Below are 12,418 nucleotides of genomic sequence, written 5' to 3'. Positions count from 1 at the left end.
CTAATCTTTGGCTAAAGGGTGAACCTTAGAAGTGACTTCATTACTAAGCTAATAAGGGTGTCCAGAGGCCATACTCTCGGGGTTTCTCCAGTCTCTGCCGGGCCAGTAAGTCTGGTCCTTTTTTGTGAGTTAGAGTTTGTTCTACATTTTTCTCCAGCTCTGTCTGGGACCTTCTATTGTGATCCCTATCAGAGCAGTCACTGTTGGTAGCCAGGCATCATCTAGTTGTACTGGACTCAGTCTGGTATTGTATAATTTTCCTATGTGTTGTAAATCCTGCCTCTATGATATTAATGAGGGAGGATGACAGGCAGTTGTGTTAGTGAGGCAGGATTCAATCTACAAGATTGGATTGTGTCTTGAGGCAATCTCTTGAGATACAAAAGACAGAAGCAAACAGAGACAGGGGGACCTCAAGTCACCATGAAGTCAGTGCTGGGTATAGAGCGTGTACTTTGAGCCCGTGGTCCCTGCTCAGAGAAGCTCCTACTCTGGGGAAGATTGATGAGAAGCCTGACAGAGGGGAAGCCTTCCCCTGGCGCTGACCCCGAATTTGGACTCCTAGCCTGCATTACTGTGAGCAAATAAACTTCTCTTTGTGAAAGCCATCCACCTGTGGTATTTTCTCTTATAGCAGCACTAGATAAGGAAGACAATGGGCATAAGTGTTTAATTTTTAGAAGATTCCATTTATCTAGATTATCTTCTGCTCTTTGTGTATTTCAATTACGGTTTGTATCCCATTTATGCTGTGTATTAGGGCCCTTAGTGTTGACTTTATTTTTTCTTCCATTATCTTTATAGGTTTTGATTTTATATTTAGGTCTTTGGTCCATTTTGAATTAGTTTTTGTGTATGGTGTGAGGTATGGGTCCTGTTTCATTTTTTTTACGGATGGGCATCCAGTTTTGTAAGCACCATTTGTCAAAAGACTGTCTTTTCCACATTTAATGGACTTTGGGCCTTTGTCAAATATCAGGTGGCCATAGGTAGATGGATTTACATCTGGGTTCTTGATTCTGTTCCATTGGTCAATGTATCTGTCCTTGTACCAGTACCTGGCTGTTTTGACTACCAAAACTGTATAGTAAGTTCAGAGGTCAGGTAGTGAGAGATCTACTTTGTTATTCTTCTTCAATAATACTTTATTTATTTGGGCCCTTTTTCTTTCCATATATAGTTAATGATTAGTTTTTCCATCTTGGTAAAGAATGTTGTTGGTATTTGGATTGGGGATGCATCGTATTTGTCGGTTGCTTTGGGTAGAACTGACGTTTTCACAATGTTGATTCTACCTATTCACGAGCATGGTATGTTTCTCCATTTATGTAGGTCTCTTTTGGTTTCTTGCAGTAGTGTTTTGTAGTTTTCTTTGTATAAGTCTTGAGTATTTCAGTTTTAATGTCATACCCTGTCAGTCATGTTTCAGTGCAGGAAACAGAAATTACTCTAGGTGTTTTAAGCAAAAAGCAATTGATTTCAGGAAATCAAGTGCTTACAGAATCATTGGAAAAGCTGGAGGAGTAAGCATCAGGGGGCCAACTCTGGAATTATTGAGTTCAAGAATGCACCTCTACAACTAAGATTCAAGGATCAGAAAGCTAGGATTGAGTAACTACTGTCTCTGCGGCCACTGTTACTGCAACTGCATTTCAAAACACATGAAACTTGAGACTAGAAACTGAAATGCTGTTGCAGAAAAACCCTGTATCTTGGTGGTTGTATTGGCCAGTAGAAACAGTCAAACTGCAGGAAAATGGCCTCTTCCTCATTTCTACCTTCCAAATCTTATCCAAGTGCATTGAATTGACAATGCCAAGTGACTCGATGGCAGTGGTTTTTTTAGTTCTCATCTAGAATCACAGCTGCAAGAGAGCTGGAGAAATTTTTTTTTAATTGTTGTAAAAATATATATAGCACAACATTTGCCAATTTAATGTTTTTCACACGTACAATTTAGTGACATCAATTACATTAATCACGTCGTGTACCATTACCAAAATTTTCCATTGCCGTAAACAGAAACTCAGTGCTTCCTAAACGATGACTCCCCCTTCCTCTTTTCCTTCTGCCTCTGGTAACCACTAATAAATTTTGGTCTCTATGTATTTGTCTATTATAAATATTTCATATGAGTGAGATCAGCCAGTATTTGTCCTTTTGTGATTGACTTACTCCACTCAGTATAATGTTTTCAAGGTTCTTCCATGTTGTAGTATGTATTAGAATTTCATTTCTCCTTATGGGTAAATGCTATTTTTAACCTTCTCACTCTGCAGTGTAGGAATGTGCACTAGAATCAAGTAGGAATGAATCTTGAGCCCCAGCTGACCAAATTCAGCATATGACATTTCTGTCTATGGATTGACTGGAATGTAAGCTCCATGAGGGCAGGGTTTTTTTTATCTGATTTGTTTTCTTCTTGTGTCCTCAGAGCCTAAAATATTACAAAGTAGTTGCTAAATGAATACATAGAGATACTTACCAAAATGAATGTTTCCTTAAGAGCGTTCCTTGTAAGCATTAGACAATGGTGGCAATAGGTCTAAGTTACTCTGACAATAGCTTTGGGGATTAAAAAAGTCCAAGGCAGAAGTGCAAAGAAAACACTGTGGTAGACTAAAGAAGCCACAAATTCTTTGACATTTCTCCCATTGCAAGGTGGTGTGTACCTCACTCCCTTGAATGTAGGTGACCTCTATGACTGCTTTGACTGATAGATTACCATGGAAGTGATACTGTACCACTTTTCGGGCCAGGATTTAAGACATTGGCAGCTTCCACAACCTGTCTCTGGAGCTCTGAGCTACCATGTAAGAAGTCCAACTACTCTGATGGAGACAGCAAATGGAGAGGCCCTGAGACTACCTGGAGAGGGGGCCAACTGAGCCCAGCCTTCCAGTCATTCCCATCAAGTGACAGGCAAAAGAGTAAAGCCACCTTGGACCCTTCAGCCTAGCCCAGCGGCCAGCTAAAATACTACCAACTGACTCTGGTTGATGCCATATGGCATAGATGAATTACCCTGCCCGAAGTCCTGACTCAACAATTGTGAGATACCGAATAATACAATGATTGAGTTTTAAGCCACTGAGTTTTGGGATCGTTTGTTATGCAGTAATAGATAACCAGAACACACTCCAAGTGTGGTCCTAGTGAATACGAACATGACTGTGGTAGGCTGTAGAAAATGTTCCATTTATATCTTATGTAGATTTCCATGGCTACAGTTTTAATCCTGCATGCTTTTATGTGAGGTCTTCCCTAAAGCACTCAAGTTTTATTCAAGAAGCATAAAGCAAGAGATCTTGGATGTTGCCAACTGATACTGATTGTTGGGAAAGAAATATGATGAACAACACTAGTGAACATACAGAAAAGTTACTTGCATGTAAAGTGAAGATAATATACTCAGGAAACTGAAAATGCGTTGCTCCAAAGACAACGATGGTTATTGCATATTTTGAAAGTGTGAATTAATTCTACTCCAAAGGCTTCTTGCTGGTGAAAATTTGGATAAAACTGTGAAAAAGACTAGTAATTTCTATGCAGGGCTAAACAGGCAAAAAGTGACCCTCATCCTTGTTACAGCAAAGACTAGATTGCTATAGATTGCTTTTAGAAGCTCAAATGTCATGCACATATTGAGAAACTGCCTTAAAAACAACAGAGAACATCAACAGAAACAAAACTGAGACCATTGTACTTTAGATACGTTAATCAGGAGACTTTAAATTAAAGACCCATTACTAAACACTGACCATACATTTCTTTTGTCTCTTTTAATGGAAATATATAATTCAGAGGCCTTATTTTTAGATACTTTTAATGTAATTAGGCTCGCATTTGGATTTACTTTCTAGTTTTTGTTTAGAAAGATTTGGCTGTAATATTTTTTGGCTATTTTAATAGCCTTTTTGTGTTAAATTTTTCATGAAACATTTCAAAACTATGGAAAAAAAAAATATAGCAACATATAAGTACTCACAGTCCAGCTTGAATAAATCACAACCAAATTTTTGCCATATTTCTTTAGATCTGTCCCCAGGAGCAATACAGTAGAGCAGGAAAAAGCCAAAGCAAATAAATTCTTCCAACCTTCTGCTGATCGTGGCAGCAAGCAAAAATGTATGAACTCAGAGAAGAGAAACTGGTAAATAAATGAATTTATACCTGGCTGCCTGTTTTTCTTCCTGTAGTTTGAGCAGAACATGGCCTAGTAGTTAAAATCATGGGCTCTGAAGTCATACAGACCTGCATTCAAGTCCTGGCTTTGCTACTTGCCAGTTGTGTGGCTTCGGGCAAGTCACTCAACCTCTCCCTGCCAGATTTCTTGGAGCCTTGGTGGCGCAGTGGTTAAGCATTTGGCTGTTAACAGAAACATCGGCAGTTCGACTCCACCAGCCGCTCCTTGGAAACCCTATGGGGCACTTTGACTCTGTCCTATAGGGCCACTATGAGTTGGAATCGACTCAACGGCAATAGGTTTTTCAGGCTGAAAATGGAGATAATCATAATACTTCCCAGTGTGTTGGGAGGAATAAGAGCAAACTGGAAGCATTTGTCCGTTTACTATGTACAATGCCAATCAATCTTCTAGTGCTGAGAATTCAGTAGTGAACAAGAGTGATAAAGACCCCTGTGGGAGCTTATTTTCTACTGACAGACAATAAATAAGCACACAAAATAATTTCAGACAGTGATAGGGGCCATGAAGAAAAGATTAGGCATGGGGCGGGGGTGGGGGAGCTACTTTAGACAGCTACTTTGAGACTTGCAGAAAAATGAACCATTCATTGGAAGGTCTGGGGAAGAATGTTTGAGGCAGAGGGAACAGTGTATGCTGACGCCCTGAGGCAAGAACAAGCTTGGTTTGTAGAAGAAACAGAAAGGGTAGCGTGGTTGCAATCAGTTTGTGAAGAGAACCAAGGCAGGGAATGCTGTCTGAGAGCTAGGCAGGGAATGCTGTCTGAGAGCTAGGAAGGGCAAGCCAAGAAGGGCCTTGTAGTGGTTGTTGTTCTTAGGTGCTGTTGAATCAGTTCTGACTCACAGGGACCCCAAGCACAATGTAAGGAAACACTGCCTGGTCCTGTGCCATCCTCACAACTGTTGTTATGTTTGAGCCCATCGTTGCAGCCACTGTGTCGATCTGTCTCATTGAGGGTCTTCCCCTTTTTTGCTGACCCTCTGCTTTACCCAGTATGATGTCTTTCTCCAGGAACTCATCCCTCCTGATAACATGTCCCAAGTAAGCGAGAAGTCTCACTATCTTCGCTTCTAAGGAGCATTCTGGCTGTACTTCTTCCAAAACAGATTTGTTTGTTCTTCTGGCTGTCCTTGGAACATTCGGTATTCTTCACTAACACCATAATTCATGTCACCTTTAGGACTAAGGTATGCCTGGCCCAAGCCATGGTATTTCCTTTTTTTTTTTTTTAATTTTTCTTTAAGTGGAAGTTTACAGCTCAAATTAGTTTCTCATACAAAATTTATACACATATTGTTATGTGACCTTGGTTGCTTTTCTATAACATGTCAACACAGTCCTCCTTTCCACCCCAGATTTCCCATGCGCATTCAGCCAGCTCCTGTCCCTTTCTGCCTTCTCATCTTGCCTCTGGACAGAAGCTGCCCATTTAGTCTCATGTTTTATCCACTTGAACTAAAAAGCACATTCTTGACAAGTATCATTTTATGTCTTATAGTCCAGTCTAATCTTTGTCTGAAGAGATAAGCCATGGTGTTTTCAATCACCTCATAAGCATGCGAAAGCTGGGCAATGAATAAGGAAGATGGGAGAAGAATTGATGCATTTGAATTATGGTGTTGGTGAATTATGGACCTTGTAGAACATAGTAAAAACCTTGGATTTTATTTTTAAGAGGCTGTGAAGACATTGGAGGGTTTTACTGCTAGTAATATACAGCATTCTCTGCTGTAGGGAGAGATTTGTGTGCTTTCCGGTAGCACTGTTTTGGAGTTGTGTGTACACGCTTTAGGAGTAACTTTTCCAGAGATACCACATTGGTTACTCACGGGTGCCCCCTGGTGGAGCTGGTGGCTCAATTTGCATGGCTTCAGATTTGTGAGGGCAAAGAAAAAGAGAAATGTATTTTTTTCATTCAACGAACATTCATTGGGTGCCTACAGTGTGCCAGGCTCTGTTCCAGTGCTGAAATATGTCAGTGAACAAAACAGACAATATACATGACCTTTACATTTTGGTGCAGGGAGGGAGACATTAAACCAAATTTGTTGTTAGTTGTTGTCAAGTTGACTGACACTCATAGTAATCCCACGTGTGCAGAGTAGACTGTTCCATAGGGTTTTCAAGGCTATGACCTTTCAGAATTATATGGCCACCAGGCCTCTAGTAGTGAGTGCTTAACTCTTTGTGTCACCTAGAAAATTATGCTGTATGTTGGGTGGGAATAAGCACTGTTGTTGTTAGGAGCCGTCCAGTCAGTTTCGACTCATAGAGAACTTATGTACAACAGAATGAAACCCTGCCTGGTCCTGCACCATCTTCACAGCTGTTGTTATGCTTGAGCTCATTGTTGCAGCCACTGTGTCAATCCACCTCGTTGAGGGTCTTCCTCTTTTTCGCTGCTCCTCTACTCTACCAAGCATGATGTCCTTCTCCAGGGACTGGTCCCTCCTGATAACATGTCCAAAGTATGTGAGACAAAGTTCGTCATCCTCCCTTCTAGGGAGCATTCTGGCTGTACTTCTTTCAAGACAGATTTGTTAGTTCTTCTGGCAGTCCATGCTATATTCAATACCATGAAAGTGGTATTAGAGAAAAATTAAGTAGGGAACTGGGCTAGGGAGTGCAGGCGGGATGATGGTATTCCAGTGTTAAATATAACATTAGAGAAGGTGTCACTGAAAAGGTGATATTTGAGCAAAGATGTAAACGAGATGACAGGGTGAGTGATGCAGTTATCTGCGGGAAGAGCAACGCAGGCAGAAGGATCAGCAAGCCCAAAGGCCCTGAGTCTACCTGCAGACTTGAGACAGCACATAGAAGCTAGTGTGTCTACATTGGAGTGATAATGGAGAGAGTAGGAAATGAGGTCAGAGTTGTAATGTGGGTTGTTGTTGCTGTTAGCTGCTCTCAAGTCAGCGGGATTCGTGGCAATCCTATGCACAACAGGATCAGACCGTTGTGATTCATAGAGCTTTCACTGGCTGATTTTCAGAAGCAAATCACCAGGCCTTTCTTCCCAGTTTGTCTTAGTCTGTAAGCTCTGCTGAAACCTGTTCAGCATCATTGTTGTTGTTGGCTGCCGTCAAGTCAGTTCTGACTCATAGTGACCCTATGTGCAACAGAACAAAACACTGCCCAGTCCAGTACCATACTCACAATTGTTGTTATGCTTGGGCCCGTTGTTGCAGCCACTGTGTCAATCCATTTTGTTGAGGGTTTTCCTCTTTTTCACTCACCCTCTACTTTACCAAGCATGATGTCCTCCAGGGACTGATCCCTCCTGATAACATCTCCGCAGTATGTGAGACATAGTTTCACCATCCTTGCTTCTAAGGAGCATTCTGGTTGTACTCCTTCCAAGACAGAGTTCAGCATCATAGCAACACAAAAGCCTCCACTGACAGACAGGTGGTGGGTTCGCATCAGGTGCGTTTGCTGGGAATCTAACCCAGATTTCTTTCGTGGAAGATAATTCTACCACTGAACCACCAGTGCCCTCCTATAATAGGGGTAGGGGATCAAATCTTCAGGATCTCGTAGGCTAATGTAAGGACTTTAGTTTTTACTCGGAGATGGGAATTCATTGAAGGAAGGACATGATTTGATGAAGATTTTAATAGGGGCCCTCTGCTGCCGTGTTAATAGATTGTGGGAGGGCAACGGTGCAAATAGGGCAAACTGTCAGAGATTTGCTGTGGCTTGTACCAGTAGAAGCAGTAAACGGTCAGATTCTTGACAGATTTTGAAAGTAAATCCTACAGAACTTAGTGATGAATTAGACGTGGAGTGTGAGAGAGAGGAGTTAAGAATCTTCATAAATGACACTACTCGGTAAATTGTGAGGCCCTGGTAGCACAGTGGTTAAGCGTTTGGCTGGTAACCAAAAGGTGGGCGGTTCAAATCCACCAGCCACTCCTTGGAAACCCTATGGGACAGTTCTACTCTGTTCTATAGGGTTGCTATGAGTCAGAATTGATTTAATGGCAACAGGTTTGGTTTATGGGTTTTAGCAAATTGTTTCATAGGAAGAGGTGCTCAAAGAATATACAGCCAAAAAAATGTAGGAGAAAAAGTATTTTAGTGGTATATAAAGAAGTTAGTAAAAATATATATATTTTTAAAGCAGTTAGTAAAAATATTACGTTATTTTTGGATTTTAGGATATTTGTGCACTTAAAAAAAATTGTCATTTCTTTTCTCAGGCTAAAGATTCACTTTTATACCTAACATTGTACTTACAATTCCATATATATATATTTTTTCCTTAAACAGGGCTCCAAATTGAATAAACTCCATAAACCCATACCTACCTGACTGGTAATTTAAAGTTAATGAAGCATTGAAAAATGTTGTTTCTGATCAAATACATAAAACAGTGTGCATGAAATAGAAGTTAATCGTAAGCTCAATATACCCATTGCCGTTGATTCCAACTCATAGCAACCCTGTAAGACAGTGTAGAATTGCCGCATAACGTTTCCAAGGAGCGCCTGGTGGATTCAAACTGCCTCGGTTAGCAGCTAAACGTTTAACCACTGCACCACCAGGACTCCTCAATATAATACAGGAGTAAATAAATTTGGGGGATAAAAAGATCACCTGAGGCTAGCCTCTCAAATGCCTTCCAAAACTTCCTACTCATTCTTCCACAGTTTTTCTAAATCAACCAAATGCATCGAGCATTTCTCTTCATGTTCTCTTTGGAGACGCATGGATTACACGTATTTTAAAAGTTTCTTGAAATAGAAGGACCGAAGTGTGTTTTTTTTTTTAACAGGGGGTAGTTGCGCATCAAGGTCCTCAGCACAGTGCGAGCCATCCCATCCTTCTCCACGACGGACTCTGAGGTTGCGAGAGAGGCGTAACCAGGGGCGGAGCTCCCCGCGCAGCGGAGTGGGCGGGGTCCAAAAGTTTCCCCTCCCCGTGAGGCCTAACCCAAGCTCCCAGCGGCTGCTGAGGGGAATGAAGTCTAGATTGTGAGGTGACCCTGGCCGGTTACTTCCGGTTCCTAGGGATGCGCATCCGGGTCACGCTAACACCGCCGTTTCCTTCTCTCGCTTGGTTCTGCTGTTGATCTGGACCGGTACCTATGTCCTGCTGTGGTGCCTGTGCAGCTTTTGGGTGAGTCTCCGCTGCCGACAGGGTCTGAGCAGCAGCCGGTCGAGTACAGCATGTAGGGGGACGGGTCCAGAACTCTGCCCCGGTTCGTCTGGGTGGGGGTTCTCTTCGCCTGTCCCTTGTCCCTGCCGTGCTTCACTCACCTCAGCCCTTTCTCTCATTCTGGCCTCGCCCCTTTCACCTCAGTTTATCCTTTCTCGCCTCCGCGCACCTCTCGCTGCTTTTCCTCAGCCTCGTCCCCCTTTCAGCGCCGATTCTTGCCTTTCTCCTCAGCACTTCCTTCAGCCGCTGCTTTCCCCCGTACTCTCTCACTTTAACACCTTTCTTGCGCAAACCCTGATCCCGGGATCTCAGTGTTATTTCATCCAGGGGGAAGACCCACCTCCACATTGTGCTCACCCTCTTCCACTGGGGAACTTAGCCTGTCTCTCTCTGGGGTCCTAGGTTCTCGTCCCTCACCTTTCTTCACCTTTGACCCTTCTCCCCTTCTGAGAGTAGTATGTGACATTTGTGCTTCGCTTGGGGTTCTCCCACCTTTTTCTTAGCTAAAGGACTTTGCCAGAGCTCCAATCTGGGAAGACTCCCCCCTCCTGGAGGAAGTTTTGCTCCACGGCGCTGGGTTAGGCTGAACTCTAGTAGCTTCCGTAGTTAGGGAACAACAAAGGCGTTTCCAGTCCTTCGCTTGAGCACAATTTTGGGGCTCTCTTTTAGAGCAGGCTATTTTAACAGGTGGTACGCCTACGGTACTGCTAGCCGCTGTGCTTGTGTGATCTTGTTAATTGACGGGTCATGAGGACGTCCTGTCAGTTTTGTCTTCTCTCTCCCAAGAGAATGGATGTGCACAGCTGAGGCAAAAATATGGATGTTCTGGGACAGTCAACCCTGTTTTCTGCATTAAACGTTTATTTTTACTTATAGGACAGTTTGCTATGACAAAGGACAGAGCCTCTTTGGAGATTATTAGCCTCAGGGTTATAAGTTTATTGTGAGAAATGTTAGTGTGTTGTTACTGAAACGTTTTCTGCTGAAGAATTCACTAGTAGTCTCAGAGAATATTTTCCTTAGTTGAACTCCTTATGCAGCTCTTCATCCCAATCCTTGCCTCTTACACATTGTTTCTTCATTTTTACTGTATTACCAGGTTTTCTATCCCCGCCCCTCCACCCTTTTCTTCATAAGCCAGACAAGACAGTATTCCTTAGAATATTCTTCTCTTATTTTTCCTTTCCTGTTGCCACTTTAGCCTTAAAACCATGTTTTTCCCATTTTGAGACTTAGGACTTCTTTCATTAATCTCTCTGGAGGTTATGTTAAATTCTAGTCAAGAGTTAAGTCGTCTATAAACCGAAAGGATTGGATTTAGTAATTGTTAGTGTGCAGATTTTGTGAACCCAATGCTTATTATGAAGTACAGGATTGGATAATTTTTATTTTTGTTTTTTTGATGTTTGTGGTGTATGCATTTGATTACAAATGTTTTTTGTAATCGTATAAATTCTTCTCTAAAACTTAGTACTTCAGACTTGAACAGAACAGATACAGCTTGTAGTATCTGCTTGTCTTTTGTCTAGTGAACTAATAGAAAAATCTCCCTCGTTTTATGATATATATACGTATAAAAGAGTGCGATAGACCTTGGCTTATTCCAAAATTGGGCTGTTCCCTTCAGCTATTTTTAGCAAAGGACTTTGGAGCATGGCCATGTTAGTCCTAGAAGCCACAGGGGAGGACCCTTGTGGTTGGTTTTGAGGACTTAGCTAACAACTTAGGGAAACCCCTTTGAAAGTTCCCTACCTGTTCTTCCTCACAAGGACCTACATTGACAACTAATTTCCGTTCAACCTGGTTTCATCATTTCCCATTATTAAAAAGTAATCCCAATGAGTATGGGCTGACTCCAGCTGCTTCTTTACCTCTAGTTTTGTGTACTTTTAAAATTTTTTCTTCTTCATGCCATGGAAACTCTGTAGATAAACCCATGTTTGGGTTGGTGCAGAGCCTTCTTACAACTTTATTTCTGATGTCTATTTCTTGGGCATGTCTAAGTCTAAACCTAGATGTTGTTATTGTTAGTTGCCATAGAGTCGATTCCTACCCATGGAGACCGCATGTGTGCAGAGTGGAACTGCTCCATGGAGTTTTCAAGGCTGTGACCTTTCAGAAGCAGATTTCCAGGCCTGTCTTCCAAGGTGCTGCTGGGTGGGTTGCAAGTACCAACTTTTAAGCTAGTAAAAAAAAAAAAAATCAACCCATTGCTGTGTAGTTGATTCTGACTCATAGCTAGTAATTGAATGCTTAACCATTTGTGCCACCCCAAGGACTTTTGGATAGATTTCTACAATTTGCCTACTGTTAGGTCAATTTCTACAATTTGAACGATAGAGTTCAAACCTACTTCTTCATTTTACAGATAAATCAGGGCTTAAAGAATTAGTGTTTTTTTCAGGGTCATTGAAAAGTAACACTCAGAGTAGTGGGTTTTGGTTATATCAAAGCTGTGATTTAGAGAGCACGATATAGTGGTTAATGGTTCCTTTCAATACATTTAATCTCATATGAATGAGAGTTTGGGGATAAGACATCTGTGACACAGATTTTTAAATCCAGGACTGAAGTCCTTTTGCCTTCAACAAGGGACTAGAGGGAAAAAAAAAAAAAACAAACTATTGTGAAGTAGAAGTTAAAAAGGTTGGAGGTGGGGTGGAAGTGTCTTTTTTCTTCTGAAATGATTTTGGCCTATTACGATATAAATCCTGCATAGAAACCTGTTGCCGTCGAGTCAGTTCCAACTCATAGTGACCCTATAGGACAGAGTAGAACTTCACTGTAGGATTTCCAAGGAGCAGCTGGTGGATTCAAACTGCTGACCTTTTGGTTAGCAGCAGTAGCTCTTGACCAGTATGTCACCAGGGCTCCAGATCCGGCATAAAACCAAAAACCTAACCCACTGCCATCGAGTCGATTCCGACTCACAGCGACCATATAGAACAGGGTAGAACTGCCCCACAGAGTTTCCAAGGAGCGCCTGGTGGATTCCAACTGCCGACCTCTTGGTTAGCAGCCGTAGCACTTAACCACTACACCACCAGG

At 42.0% G+C, this 12,418-nt stretch overlaps 1 protein-coding gene across 9 annotated transcripts in view; it reads left to right on the top strand.

Moving 5' to 3' along the window:
• Window positions 1-12,418, top strand: part of EYA3 (EYA transcriptional coactivator and phosphatase 3) — a 135,774-nt gene that overhangs the window by 26,102 nt on the left and 97,254 nt on the right. For 6 of the 9 annotated variants that reach the window (XR_010321350.1, XM_023554417.2, XM_003415430.4 and 3 more), the window contains exon 2: window positions 8,988-9,331. The exons of the other annotated variants lie outside the window; for them this stretch is intronic. The gene's annotated coding sequence lies outside the window, so the exon portion shown is untranslated. The remainder of the gene's footprint in view (window positions 1-8,987; window positions 9,332-12,418) is intronic. 9 annotated transcript variants of the gene reach the window in all.

Source organism: Loxodonta africana, chromosome 3 (assembly GCF_030014295.1).
Source record: "Loxodonta africana isolate mLoxAfr1 chromosome 3, mLoxAfr1.hap2, whole genome shotgun sequence".
Lineage (NCBI taxonomy): Eukaryota > Metazoa > Chordata > Mammalia > Proboscidea > Elephantidae > Loxodonta > Loxodonta africana.
Note: the sequence above shows the minus strand (reverse complement) of the source record. Positions and strands in the feature narration are given on the sequence as shown.